Source organism: Miscanthus floridulus, chromosome 13 (assembly GCF_019320115.1).
Source record: "Miscanthus floridulus cultivar M001 chromosome 13, ASM1932011v1, whole genome shotgun sequence".
NCBI classification, from domain to species: domain Eukaryota; kingdom Viridiplantae; phylum Streptophyta; class Magnoliopsida; order Poales; family Poaceae; genus Miscanthus; species Miscanthus floridulus.
In genome coordinates this window covers 40,566,359-40,581,418 of record NC_089592.1, presented here as the reverse complement: position 1 = coordinate 40,581,418, position 15,060 = coordinate 40,566,359, and the positions used below count along the sequence as shown (strand labels likewise).

The following is a 15,060-nucleotide window of genomic DNA, read 5'->3' as shown; positions in this document are numbered from 1 at the left end:
GATTAAGTCCATAGGCCTTGGGTACATTAGGATTCATGCCTGTGACAATAATTGCATTCTATATTGGAAGGAACATGAAAAATCTAAATCATGTCCAAAGTGTGAGGTTTCACGTTGGAAATCAGCTAGGAAGAGTCTAGATGGGAAACATGTGTACAAGGTTCCTAAGAAGGTTCTTCGGTACTTTCCGATAAAGAAAAGGATCCAAAGATTGTTTCTATGTTCTAAAACAGCAAGTCTAACAAGATGGCATGATGATAAGAGAACAAGACATGATGTTCTTAGGCATCCTGCAGATTCTCCTCTATGGAAAGACTTTGATCTTAAACATCCTGAGTTTGCTAAGGATAGCAGAAATATACGTCTTGCATTTGCCACCGATGGTTTTAATCCTTATAGAACCCAAAGTATTAGCTATAGCATTTGGCCTGGTATATGTATTCCCTACAATTTTCCACCATCAATGTGCATGAAGCAATCAAATTTCATAGTCTCTTTGCTAATTCCTAGAAAACATGCTCCTGGTAGTGATATGGATGTTTTTCTCTAGCCACTTGTGGATGATTTGTTAGATATGTTTGTTAAGGGGGTTAGAATTTATGATGCATCGAAGGGTGAGTACTTCTAATTACGGGCAGTAGTGTTGTGGACTATTATAGATTTCCCAGGTCTAGGCTATGCATCTGGTTGTGTCACTGCTGGTGAAGCGGCATGTCCTGATTGCCACTCATATACTTGTTCACATAGACTTGGTAATGGCAGCAAGACTTGCTATATGGGTCATCACAGGTTTTTGGATGAAAATCACCCATTTAGGTTTGATGTAGATAAGTTTGGTACTGAATTTAGGCAGGCACCTACTCCACTCTCTAGGGAGGAAGTGTTGGAGTGTACTAAAGATATTGTTATAGGTTTTGGCAAGGATCCATATGGAAAGAAACCACCAAGGAAGAAACACAAGGAAGGGGAGCCATTAGTCATTTTTAAAAGGAGGTCTATTTGGTTTAAACTTCCCTATTGGAAAGAACTGATGCTGCGACATAATTTTGATGTCATGCACATCGGGAAAAATGTGTATGAGAACTTTGTTAATACATTCTTGGGAACCGATGGGAAATCTAAGGATAATCTGAATTCTCGCTTAGACCTTCAAACTTTAGGTAGTAGAAGTGATCTCCACCCTGTTGATGTTGAAGACCAATTTTATTTACCACCTGCACCATATACAATGAGTCCTGATGAGAAAAAAATATTTTGTGAAGTACTGAAAGGGGTAAAGTTTCCTGCTGGTTATGCATCTAATATACGTCACAATGTTCATGTCAATGAGAGAAAGGTGTTTGGCCTTAACAGTCATGAATGCCACATCGTTCTACAACACTTACTTTTGCTTGCTGTGAGGAAAGTATTGCTAGAAGTAGTTAGTGCTGCAGTGATTCGTGTTAGTCATTTCTTCAAGAAAATTTGTGCTTCTATTTTTTGCAATAGTGATATGGATAGTCTAGAGGCTGAAATAGCTGAAACCTTAAGCCTTCTAGAGACTATATTCCTGCCCACCTTTTTTGACATTATGGTACATCTGATGGTCCATCTTCCTGCACAAGCAAGACTGGCTGGTCCAGTACATTTCCATAGCATGTGGCTTGTTGAGAGGTAATTTTTGTGAGTGTATTGCACCATACGTATAAAAAATACATACTATTTTACAACATAATGAGCCTATTATATTTGTATAGGTTTTTGATGAGATTGAAAGGTGATGTTCGTACAAAAAGCCATCCAGAGGGATCAATTATGGAGGGTTCTATGTTTTATGAGAGCCTTACACTATGTGGACACTATTTACACAGCCAAGCACTTAGAAATGTTGAAGAACTGCAAGCTAAAAATTCCACAACCCCTTTCTTTGATAGCATTGGTCGGGTTTAGCTGGGAAGTGCACAGTGAGTTTAGACCACAAGACTTGGCTGCAAGCACATAGATATGTTTTGTTCAACTATGCAAATATAGGGCCTTACTTGGAGTAAGTAATCTGTTTCACTTCACACCATATGTTTAGATTCTCTTGCAATGGTAAGATGATAAAATTGACCTTTGCAGAAAGTATGCTCACTATCTATCTTCAATTGGTGTTTGAAACCAACGAGCTATCAACCGAATGCAGCACGAACAATTCCATGAGTGGTTTAGGTCACATGTAAGTAGGAAGAGAACTTAACACATGTTATCTAAGTTGAACTTCTCATTTACCTTAATAATATTTCTTACTAATCATAGGTGGAAGAAATATGTGAGGAAGTACCAGATGAGATACAAATCTTAGCCAAGGTGCCAATTATGAGTGCACAAAAATATAGTAGCTACACAATAAATGGATTTGATTTTCACACTGAGTCCTATGATGTGGGTAGGTCTATCCAAAATAGTGGCGTCGCTCTAGTTGCAGAGTCCACATGCTTTCAGAGGGTGATAATGATAATGTCATAATAGGAAACAAGACTTATTATGGCATTATAAAGGAGATTGTTGAATTGAACTATAACCACAAAGGAAATGTTGTTCTTTTCAAGTGTGATTGGGTTGACAACCGTGTGCGGGCAAATGGGTTAAAACCAATCAGTTCGGGGTCACCACTGTCAACTTTAAACATTTATTCAATACTGGTGAAAAAGTATCAGATGAACCTTTCATACTAGCATCACAAGCCACGAAAGTCTTCTATGTTCCTGAACATGCTGGTTCTGAGTGGGTTTCTGTTCATCAGTCCAAACCAAGAGACTTCTATGATATGGATAATTTGGAGAGTGAGAACCTAGTTAATGGCAATGGACTAGTTCTGGCACTGCCTGATCTAAATGCCAAGGTGACTGTGGATGTTATTAATGAGGTTGCCCCCACTATTAGGACAGACATAGATGGTATAATTGTTGAGCCTAAAAAGTAAGTGTTATTTATGCAGTATGTGATTGCCTCATTGAAAATTTTGTTCCCTTCAGTTTGTATTACTTCTTATACAAGGAAAAGATTGATAATTCCTTTGTACCTTTTTAGGAGAAAAAATGTCAAGCGCAAGAGGAAGATGTAATGAAGATAATGGCATGACTGAGTATGAGAGGCAGAAATGGGAACAAGTTGCAAGAAACTAGGAGAAGATGGATTCCCTTCGTCTTCGTAAGCTGAGTGCCGCACTCCAGCCTATCCAACCAAATAAAAGAACAAAGGTTAGCCTTGTACAATAGTGCTGGAACATTTCTAAACTAGAACAAATACTTATGGGTTGCTCGGAGTTGCTTCCTTACTATGTTAGGTAAACTTCTGCATAAAAAATTAATAATCTTTAGATGGCACTTGGATACTGCACTTTACTACTACCTCAGATACTAGCACTTGGATTAAACTGATCTTTTTAAAATAAAGGATAGTGATTTCTAAACTAGTACAAATACTAATTGGCATTGTCATGTGCATTTTCCTATAGACAACTCATAACACAAGTGATGCATCCATTGAACATCATAATTTGCGACCAAGACCACAAAGAAATAATGTTGAGACTGCAAATGAGCAGATTATTGATGATCCTGATTATGAAGTAGTCGGAGAGTTCTTATGTGACAATGAAGGTATTGTATTTCTGAAATTTTCTGAGAACATTTTTTGCAATTTCTGGCTACAATTTCTGAGAACATATGCTGATATTTTCTAAAAATACTCACATTTACGTTTTCATCTGTATAGATTTGCACAGTGGTACTCAAAAGAGGAATGGAAGGAAAATCACAACAATGAATGACATATTCTCAAGGACAGCTGACATGCCTAAAATCAAAATAATAGTCAATGAATATGGACAGCCTATAGGAGAAAATTATAGGAAGTTTGCTAGTGCCATTGGTTGTCAAGTGAGAAAGATATTACCAGTTTGATTTAATGATTGGAGGTCTGTTCCCCTTTGAAAGAAGCTTCAAGTTTGGGATGACTTGCAGGTATAGCGTTGTCTGCCCTTGTGCAAGTTATCCAATTCATAGCAGCTAGTATAATCTGTGCATCAATAGCAACTTAGTGCAATCTATACATAATCAGTACATCAATAATCAGCTTTTTTTTGTAGCAATCTAATACCCACATAGCAATTAATATTAGCTTAGTACAATTTGTACATGATCTGATGGCTCCTTTTCAATGGAAAATTAGGCGTTCTATGATGTGGATAAGGCTGTCAAGAAATGGTTTATGGATACGTCTACAAGGAAGTGGAAGGACTACAAGGCAAACTTAAAAGAGAAGTTTTTTGATGAAACATTAATAGATGAACAAATGAAGGAAAGACTTAAAAATATATTAAATGATGATGACATCAATGATCTTATTAAATTTTGGAGGTCTCCTGAATGTCAAGTAAGGAACAGTTCATATGAATCTCTCTTTTCCATTACTTGCCTATGAATGTGCAAATCGCAATGATTTCTACCATAGGCTCGCACTAAAAGAGGAAACGCAAATCGTGCGAAGTTGAGGGTTCATCATACATCTGGAAGCATAAGCCATGCTTGCTGTAGTTATAATCTGGTACAAAATCCTATCATGTTACTCATCCTATAAATTATTTTGGGGCATTTTTATTGGTACATAGTTATAAACTTGTAGGGTAAAGCACTTGGACGACCCCCTCGAAGAGATGAAGTGTACATCAATACACATACAAGAAAAAATGGAGTACCTTTAAGGGAGGCAGCAGGAACGATTGTAAGTTTTCCCCAAATAAAGAAACATGGATCTGTTGTATACACTTTACTTATTCATATTTTGTAGGATGAGATTAAAGCCACTGTTGAAGCTCAACTAGAGTTGAAGGATAGAACAATTCAAGAAGGTGATGCGTATGCTGCTGTTTGTGGAGGAAAGGAGCCAAGAGGACGTGTTCGTGTTTTGGGTCTAGGACCAACTCCCCAAGAGATTGGTACCCTAGGGCTCAAAGCACTCATGTCAACAAGGATACAAATGGAAATTTTTGCTCAACAGAAAGCTGAAAGTAAGAACAGAACTCTTGAGCAATGCATTGTGGAATTGGAAGAGGAAAGGATGGCACAAGGAAGGACAAATGTTGAAGTCCTATCACAGCATGGCTCTAATTCACAATAGTATGTGGTAAAGAACTTGAACTAAATTATCTCTTTACATGTCGTAATTTGCACATACATTTCTCTGGTAGCAGCCAATGAATACTATTGTTCTGATTCTTGTGTAGAGTTCGACACCTGAAAGACCTATCGACGAGGCACATAATGCTCTTCGGTGTGAAGACTATGATAATTATGTAGAGGATGAAGACTATGATGACTATGGTGAGGAGGATGAGAACTTGCTCCCCTGTAGGCATGCTGCAGCCTGATCAGCTATGAACATTACAACAACAACAAATGTTCGCCCTTGCTTTGCAAATGATACACATGTAATCTTCCTATGCCCTTGCAAAGTATTTGTTTGTGATTTTAAAAATGTTCCCTGCATTACAATTCTCATGAGTGCATCATTTATTTTAGGTTGAAATGGAAGAGACCTTGCCCCCCTCTAGGCCTGCTATTGCCTGATCAGCTATGAATGGAATCTTGCACCAACAAGTGATATCCACCCTTACTTTGCAAATGATACACATGTAATCTTGCCTTTTTGCTACAATGTTTGTCTTTGCGATTTCAAAAATGTTCCATGCTTTATAGTTCTCATGAGTGCATCATTTATTTCATGTTGAAATGGAAGAGAGCTTGCTGCCCCCTAGGCCTATTGTAGCCCGTTCAGTTATTAACATGTCTACTACACCAACAAATGATATCCTCCCTTGCTTTACAAATGATACACATGTAATCTTGCAATGCTATAGCAATGTTTCTCTGTGATTTTAAATGTTCCTTGTTTTACAGCTCTCATTAGTGTATCTTTACTTTAGGTTGAAACTGATGAGAGCTTGCTCCCCCATAGACACGATGTAGCCCATTCACCTATAAACAAGACAACTACAGCAACAAATGATGGCCATCGCTTTCATGATAACCTTGTAATCTTCCTGTCTTCATACATTCTTTTGTGGTTTCATATACTGTTCCTTCCTTTAAAATTCTTATGGGCGCATCATTTATTTTAGGTTGGAAAGGATGTGATATTATTTGCTATATTGAGATCTGAGTTAGCTGTGGCTAGGGGAACAGTCATTTCAACTAATCCAAACACCATGGTAGGAGGCCAGCCTCTTGGGAATGAATATTGTGAAGTAGTTGTCAATGTTGTGATGAGAAGGGATGCTATGCTGCCTCAGACTTATGGCGAGATGCAGACTATGGCTAGTGCTCTCAAGATGAGCATTGCATGGCCATACAATAAAGTAATAAACTAGACTTGACATAATTTTCATTTTGTTTTGATCTGTGATGCATGACCAATGTCCTAATTAAACCTATCTGTGATAGATAAAAGAATGCAAGAAGGCATCTAGTACACCTCTCAAGGGCACTGCAGGTATGTCCCTAAATTAGAGGTTGACAAAGTGAATAGAGGCTGCAAGTGAACAGAAAATAACAGCACAATTACATATGCAAGTACAAGCTAGTAGTACAGCTGGGTGGTGAGTAGGTTTTAGTTAGTGCATGAGATCGTCTTACATGGATGGACAGAGTACTAGAGTAATAACCAACTGGTTGCCATGGCAAATAGAATAAGGAATTTAAATGTCGCCAGTAGCTAGCAATAATTATAATGGGTCACTTGGCGCTGTCATTTTAAATTATTATATGAACTTGACAATTAGTTCATATTTTATTTTTCAGTTCAAATCTGCAATGTCAATTTGATTAACTAAATGGTTCGGACACTTTATAGCCCCACCAGGAACTGTCTTAGGTCTAGTTAGTTCTAGAGTTTCATACTTTACAGCCCCACCATAGAAATTATTATATGAACCTTGAGGATAATGGCATGGGTACTCCACTGCGAGCCATTCTGTGCAACATGGTCCTATGGACAAACAAATATGTAATATAGATAGTATCATAGTAAACCATATAGGGGGAAAGGAGATCCAAATTATTGAAGCAGCACAGCAACAACCTATCAACAATGCACTTAGAGCATCATCCCAACCAATGGTTGGTTCTCCTTGATAATTAGTCCACTTGGAAGTAAGACAAGGTTTAGAATTTTGTGAGCCTTGCAGTAGTTTAGTAAATGTCAATGGAGATGTTGACCACAGAATGGCAGAAATTATCAATCACTTAACAAGTGCAAACCCTACCACTGACTAGTCATTTTCCAATTAAATGTCATTATAGGGTATTAAGAAGCTAAAATACTCCAGTTTCCGAAAACATGAAAATTGATTAGTTTATACTTAATGAAAGTGGACGCAAAATGTTGCAAGCAACATATGATGGAATGATCATGATAACACTTTTAGCCTTCACCGAAACAACCCCTTCTGGCATTTCATACTCCAAAACATATCCCTTGCCATCTGATTTGTAATGCTCGTGAGTCTACCAGTACTGAATCTAGCTGAATGGGGGAGATGATATAGCATAGACAAATAAGGAACATAAAATGTATCAACACCATTTTAAGTAATGGTAAACATTAGCAAGATTTGGCCATGCAAAATAATGTTTTCTTTCCATGTAAATCAATGGTTCGTATAATAACAAGCCTATCACATTAACATACAATATCTCTTATCACATTAACAGAATACAACGTTGTATATTTTCTCTGCTATGAGTACCATTCAGAAACTAAGCTTCCATGCATAGAGACCACCCATGTATTGAGAAAAACTATCTGACACTACAAAATCCTAACCATGTGGTTAGTGTTACAAATCAAAAATCACACCAATGTTGAATTAAAGAATGGGCTGGAAGTGTAAGAGGCTGGGAAAACACTAATGTGAAGGGGATGCTGCCCAAGCACTGGCCTGGGTGGCTCCAAAACTGGCTCATCAATGTTAAACGCTCTGATGCTGCCCAAGCACTGGCCTAGGTGGCTCCAAAACTGGCTAATATGAAGGGGATGCAGTGCAAATGCAAGCTGAGGGAATGAGGTTTCAGAGTGCAGTAAAGCCTCTTTACCTGTGCTTACCCAACTACCCACATATAAACCACCAGAATCCTATCCGTCCTAGGTCTGCAGCGAATCAGGCAGAGTAAAGCTAGAATTCAAGGCGCCCCTCAGCTTGGTTGGCAAAGTAGGCCAATGCCCAATCGACAGGCATAGCGATGTGCCTAACAACAAGACAGGCTATATAGTACGCTACAGTAAGATATCGATACAAGTTCTCCAACATATACTCCATTTTTATCAGTCTATTTATTACTTCAGCTTTTATCGGACTTTCATCAAAAACAAAGAAATGAAGCGTCAAGCAGATACGTAAAGGATGTGCTGTTTCAAGAGAGAAAGATCAAGTAAAATTTGAAGCCTTCATACAAATGAAGTGCACACAATGTATTTCCTATACAGTGTGATATGCCCTATCCCCCCCCACACACACATCAAAATGAAACACCAACTATAACCAGGCTCCACCACAAGTTCTTAAGTGCAAGCTGCTGATGTCCAATCTGCTTAAAAATAAATGGAAATCACTTTCATGAGAGCCAATTAGATTTCCATCTCATATAGTTTATAAAAATTGCTAAATTGGAGTTACACTACTACTGGAACTTGGAAGCAGTAAATTCTTTCAAGATTGAACAATGTTGCCTGTTACGAAAAGGAAAGTCTTACTTCACTTGCTGGTCTCGATAGGGAAGTTAGTGCAATTTTGTTCCTTGAAATTGATACCACGTCCTGACCCACACAAAGAAGTTGGAAATGCCATCTGAATGACTTCTGAAAATGTTTGACTATGTTGCCAAATTCCTATCACATTTTCCCACAAAAAAAATATATGAAGATGCAAGCTGATATTTGTTCCGGGCTTGGTTACTCTCTAGTGCACCTCGTCGACTACCCCATCACCACCTTTGTCTCCCTTTGGAGTAAGGTAGATGGGCCCTTCTATGCTGAACCTGATTAGAGAAAGGAGTAAAAACAACGAAGGGCATAACATTGAGTCCATAGAGAAGGTTGGAAGGGAGAGAACCATACTTTAGGCCAAATACTATGAAACCATTTGCCTTGATTTTTACTATCCTAGCTTCAGTGTTAGTTGGCCTGCACGGTAAAGAGTTAGGCAGTCAGAAAATAATGTACACAATCCTTAAGGCTTGAATAGACTTGATGTCGTTACTTTTTGCCACCATCCTTGTCACATTTCAATATTATCTACTTCTAAACTACCACACACTTATGTCATCTACAATCAAGATATGTACCTTGTCTTGAAATATATGTGGGTGTGAAGTTCCACTGATGCTCTGCTTGCCATCTAGGCATTTCGATGTCTGTAATTCAGGTCTGGCACAATAACAGTATCAGTAAAAAATGGTGACACTTATAAAATAAATGCTCAAGTACTAGATTTGATTTCTCATTTCTTACTATCAGTGATTCCTACAAGTTGTGGACCATCCTGAAAGATTGGTGGGAGCTTTGCAATACCTAGAGCTGCAGCTAGCAGTCTATGAACAACAACATCTGCAACAAAAGGGTGTAGAATCAGGATCATCCTCACAATTTAATATGTGCTGCAATACTTTTACAGGCTACATTTCTTTCAAAAACTTCTATAGGCTGCCTAGGACTGCATGATCAACTACATTGCTTGTGTTTGGTCACATATTGTTTATGTTAGTTACAACCAACAGTTGTAGGTATATATGGTAACTAATCTAAACAACTTTTGTTCTTCCTTGATAACATTGGAAGATTAGGTCAACATAGATGGTAACTTTGCTATCTGGTTTTGGTGCATGAAAATAGGCCCTGCCATTGCCATTGGAGTTAATTATCTCACTGTTTTTAGCTGCACAGTACCATAAGGATATGTTTTTTAGAAGTCCGATATTGTTGACAAAATTGGTTGCTTGGTGACCGTTTGATGACGCAATCATGCAAACACCTAATTGGCATCAGGGCAAAATTTTTGGGAGGACTAGTAACTGGAATTTGGTCTCTTATACCTTGATGTCCACATTGTTACTTTTGTAATCATAACATTCAACATATATTTCTTACTTATATGTTATTTGCTAGTAATTTTATTTGTCATCTAGTTAAAATTGCCATATACCATGCTCAATGCAGCCTAATTGCATGGTTGTTATATTTTTCAGGAAGTGTTGGGTAGTCTTTGGCTTGAGTTTCTAGAAAATGGTTCTGCACATAACCTGGTGTAGGCTCTAGTGTTGGCAATCCATTGCTTTTGGTTTTTGAGTTCCTAGAAATGATTATGTGCACAAACCTTAGTATGTCAAACACAAACTATTAGTATTGCTTGTTGGGTGTGCATTCATGTGATCTTTTGGTGGCTGACCTTGTTGGAAGATGTACTGTGCAAGACAAGATTGTATGTTATATATGTATTGATCTCCATGTGATAGTATGTGTTTTTATATCTTTATGTGATGGACCTTAAGCTTGAATCTGGGTATGATATGTATTGTGCAAGACAAGATCAGCTGGTGGCGTGTCTGGTTCATTACTGCAAGCTCAAGTCAGGAGCCAGCCACTTCTGGGATCAACACAGGTTGATAGTTTATATTTAGATATTATATCCTTCTATTGTTAATATCCATAATTGATGGGGGAAGTTTCTATCAGGATATGAAGGCAGAAACAATGTAGCTTTGAACCTGAGAGCTGCAGGTGCAGAGGGATCACTATTTGGAGCATCAGGTGTCTAACATCAAACTCTCTTGTTATTTGATGCTTCTGTTTAGTACAGTCACTTGTTTTTTCACAACTAAAGCCCTTCTGAATGTAGAATTCAAAATAAAAATATAACCTTGGGATATTCTTCAGTCTGCATGTCTAATGGAGATTTTAAGGGCTGCACTATTTTTTTTTCTCGAACAACGCAAGGGCTGCACTATTATGTTTGTAACATACTTTTCCATCTTCGTTTTCATGCTTGGTAGGCTCTAATCAGGCAGGGAACAATTTGACCTTGAAAGGGTGGCCTCTCATAGTTAGTTCTTCACCTTTTCTAGGCTTCCAGTCACTTGCATTCTAAGTTATAATTGGAAGCAAGTTTGCCTGTTACACATTCTTGTGCTCTTATGACACGTGTCCTTTTGATCATAAATATTCAGGGTTTAGAACATCTTCGATCCGGATGATGTATTGTGCAAGATTGTATGTTATATATGTATTGATCTCCATGTGATGTATGTGTTTTTATATCTTTTTGTGATGGACCTTAAGCTTGAATCTGGGTATGATATGTGCTATGTATTTTCTCATTGTATTTATTTTTTTATATATTTATATTGTCATGTAGAACAATCTGTCGCTATAAATACATGGATTGTTGGATGATCTGTTGGTATATATCTTGTAACAGAGCATCTATCACCAAAAAGTAGCAATGGACTATCTGTCGCTAAAAAAATTTAGGCCAACTGGACTATCTGACGCTAAAAGTATTGTCTGACGCTAAAGATTTTTAGCGACAGGACTTACAGCATCTGCAGAAGTCTATCGCTATAACTTTTAGCATCAAATTGTCTGTCGCTATAGCCGCTTTTAGCGTCAGACCATCCATTGCTAATCTTGGTGTTGTGGGGTAGTGGTAAACTAGGTAGGTAGGTTTAGCAACACGGGGTTGATGGATGAGGAATGGAAAAGAAAAAATAAAAAGGTTGATCACACAAACATGGTAGCTAGAAGTGTAGTGTAGCTAAGTGTAAGAGATAGAGCTATTAATCTTAAGCAACAAAGGTAAATTAATGATAGTGAGAATGTCCTTAGTATGAGGGGCGTACTTGCCTTGAATTCAATCAGGCATGAAGCACAATGAGCCCTACGTTTTAATAACTAGACTCAACGTGGTGGAATACAGAGGAACGATAGGGCTGTCACCACCTACCAACTACCACAATCTATCTGAGGATCTAGCCATATCTACAGGCAAGATATAGCCTAAGCTCCACGCTTAATCTATAAACTCAATGTTTCTATCCGAGCTCCGGTGAAATAAGATTGAAACACCCTAACCAGATGGTAGAAGAAGTGCTAACGATGAACAAACTAAACACTAAGTTAACTATGATGCTAGTGCCAAAGAACAAGCACCTAGGCTCATTAATGATAAACAAAAGCAAGACAGGACTTGAGCTAAGCAAAGCTATATTACTGAATAAAGTACTTGACAAAGTAAAGTACTAAATAAAGTAAATGCTAAAAGAAAGATTACATAGGAGCTATACCAGACCTAGAAGACTCTTTTGGACTCTGAGGCGAGCTCCACTATACTCTATCACTACTAACTAGCTACTACTTCTAAAAGCTACTACTCTAGAGAGCTTATAGAGGGCTTGGAGTGCTTTGTATGCTTGAGTGATTATCTCCACCGAGCACCACAACCCCTTTTATAGAGTGTAGAGGGTATGGGGGTACCTGTAGGCGAAGGTGAGGTAGTGGAGAGGCAGGGGGCCTATCGACGCCGAAAATTCAACGCCGAGAACACAGTGATCAATGCCGGTGAGAGGCCCACTTGGAGTAGAGCCTGAGCTTTCTCTCTAGGCTTAGGGAGGACACCACCGCACCAGATGATCATGACCTCGAGGGCATGCCATTCAATTTGACCTGCAATTGACAAGGGAGCAAGATTGATCAGTAACTTAAGGTGGAACATGTTGGTCGTTTGTCCAGATAGTTCCAAATGTACGACCAAATGGCCAGTAAGACAAGGCTATTGACTAGAGAGTCAATATCCAACATGTTCATGATGTATGATAAGTAAAACAAGAATATCGGTAATCATCAGTTACTCAATTACATAGATCTAACCTACCGATTATCATGAAAGCATGCAAAAGATGTAAAAAGATAGACGTGAATGCATATGATTTGATTGAGAAACATACTAGCTTTTAACAAGGACAAAAACAAGTAAAGAGCATGTAGATAGCCAATATATATTCTCAATGGATGGGCTATCGGCTAAATAGCTAATTCCAGCGAAAGAAGGGTTATAGCATGCATCCACTCAACTAGTAGATGTGTATAAGCTCGTACACCTATCATATCAAATCTACTATCTTTATCAGTGGGGGTTAGACCTAACCGATGCAGCCGTAATAAGGATAACAAATTAAACCTTCAAAGCATATAGATCTATAAACGCTTAACGAGATCATGGGAACACACTATGATCATGAAAGCTCAAGCGATCGGCTAAATAGCCGATGCAGACATAGAATGCATCCAAAGACAATGCTTGGCCATAAGCAAGGCTTACTACCTAACGATTTCCAGTCTAAGGTTCTAGCAGTGGGGTCAGACCTAACCAATGTAGCCATAAAAGCACTTCTAGATTGGTTCTCATCAACTAGCAAGCCTTACCTAGGGCTAAACATGCCTTGATCACATGCTATCTTTGATCAAGATCAAATTAGAATGGCTAGACTAGCAAGAACCATCATCAGAGCAGGATGTAAACAATGTGGTGCGATGAGATGACAATTCGAAAAAGATACAAAACTGATCTATCTCAATCTTAACCGGGCAAGGGGTTCGAATCAAAATTTATACTATATCAGACTTAACCGAGGGTAGCCGTGTAGATTTTGACAAGAACCAAGGATAACTATCAGCAATTGCAAGAGATCAGACTTAACCAAGGGCAGCCTTACAATTAACAGATGATAACTAACTTATACAAAACTTGCAAGAGGTCAGACCTAACCAATGCAGCCTTATAAATAAGGTATTAGTCATGACAGATACTCATAGACAAACCGGAGGTTAGACCTAACCGATGCAGCCCTGCTCACCGAAGAACTCATCGAAATCTACTCTACTCCTACTCCTAAGGTGTTGCATAAGCCGAAAAGCAAAGGTACTAGATTGTGTTGATCGTTGTAGATGTCCATTACAATAGCCGGGGTTTAATATTTATACCCAAGGCTTGACTACGAGTCCTAGTCGAACAAGACTGGTTACAAAACTTGGTAAGAAAAACAAAACTTTCTAATTTAAGATAACTTGGACTTCAATCTTTCCTTTCTGTGGAGTTCGACGTGTCTTCTCGCTCCAGTGCCTTGCTGGTTCTGTCGACAAGGCTCATTCCCTTGAATGACGACGTTGTCTTCATTTTGACGGTAATTTGGTCAGTCGATCACTGTTGAATATCTCGGCCTTTCCTCAACAAATACTGACCTTGAGGTCTTCCCATCTTGAACCAAAATTCAGTGTCAACACATGCCCCCCAATTTTGGGATAAAAATGATTTTATTCCAAAATTCTCCTTTACGACCGTTGCACGTGTTGCGCATTCCCACCGAAACCTCTGCCTTGTTTTCCGATTCTGGGTGAGAACTTCCACTATATTCTCAATATTGCCCCTATCTCCATCACTCCCATTTTGCTTTGCTCGTTGGCCGTCGCAACCTTTCCAAATGCCAAACCCTAGCAAATCTAGGATTCCAATCTCAGCACAGCACCCCTGCAATTTCTTGGATCCTCAGAGGTGACGATTCAACTAGGCAATGCATCATCAACACTTTGCTCAGAGACCCGAATCCACTTCTTTGGCTTGATGGTGACCATCGACTTCATCCCAGAGGTATGACCCAGAGGCCCCCTTTGTCGATTCTTCACCTTTATTTGTCCTTTGGCTCATAGATCCGCTCTTTCTGGTCTAGGATCTCGAGAATGCTTACTTTTGGGCCCGATGGGTGATCCATATTCGACCAAGCTTATCAATTTAGAAATAGATAGGCTTTCGTTCAAGCAATCTGCCATGAGTCCTTTAGTATGGAATAAGACCTTTAGGGCGTGGCCACTCCCGTTAAACGGGTGGAGAGATTGTTACCTCAGAGTAGCCAAAACTCATCAGACCAAATTGGTGGATTATGATTTGGACCACTACATATCTCTTTCTCTATCTAACATAAAGAAGAATGAACC

General features: G+C 38.7%; 1 pseudogene; it reads left to right on the top strand.

The window, feature by feature from the left end:
- The first annotated feature begins 3,522 nt into the window (after positions 1–3,522).
- Positions 3,523–8,025, top strand: LOC136499755 (uncharacterized; annotated as a pseudogene).
- Positions 8,026–15,060: the final 7,035 nt, after the last annotated feature.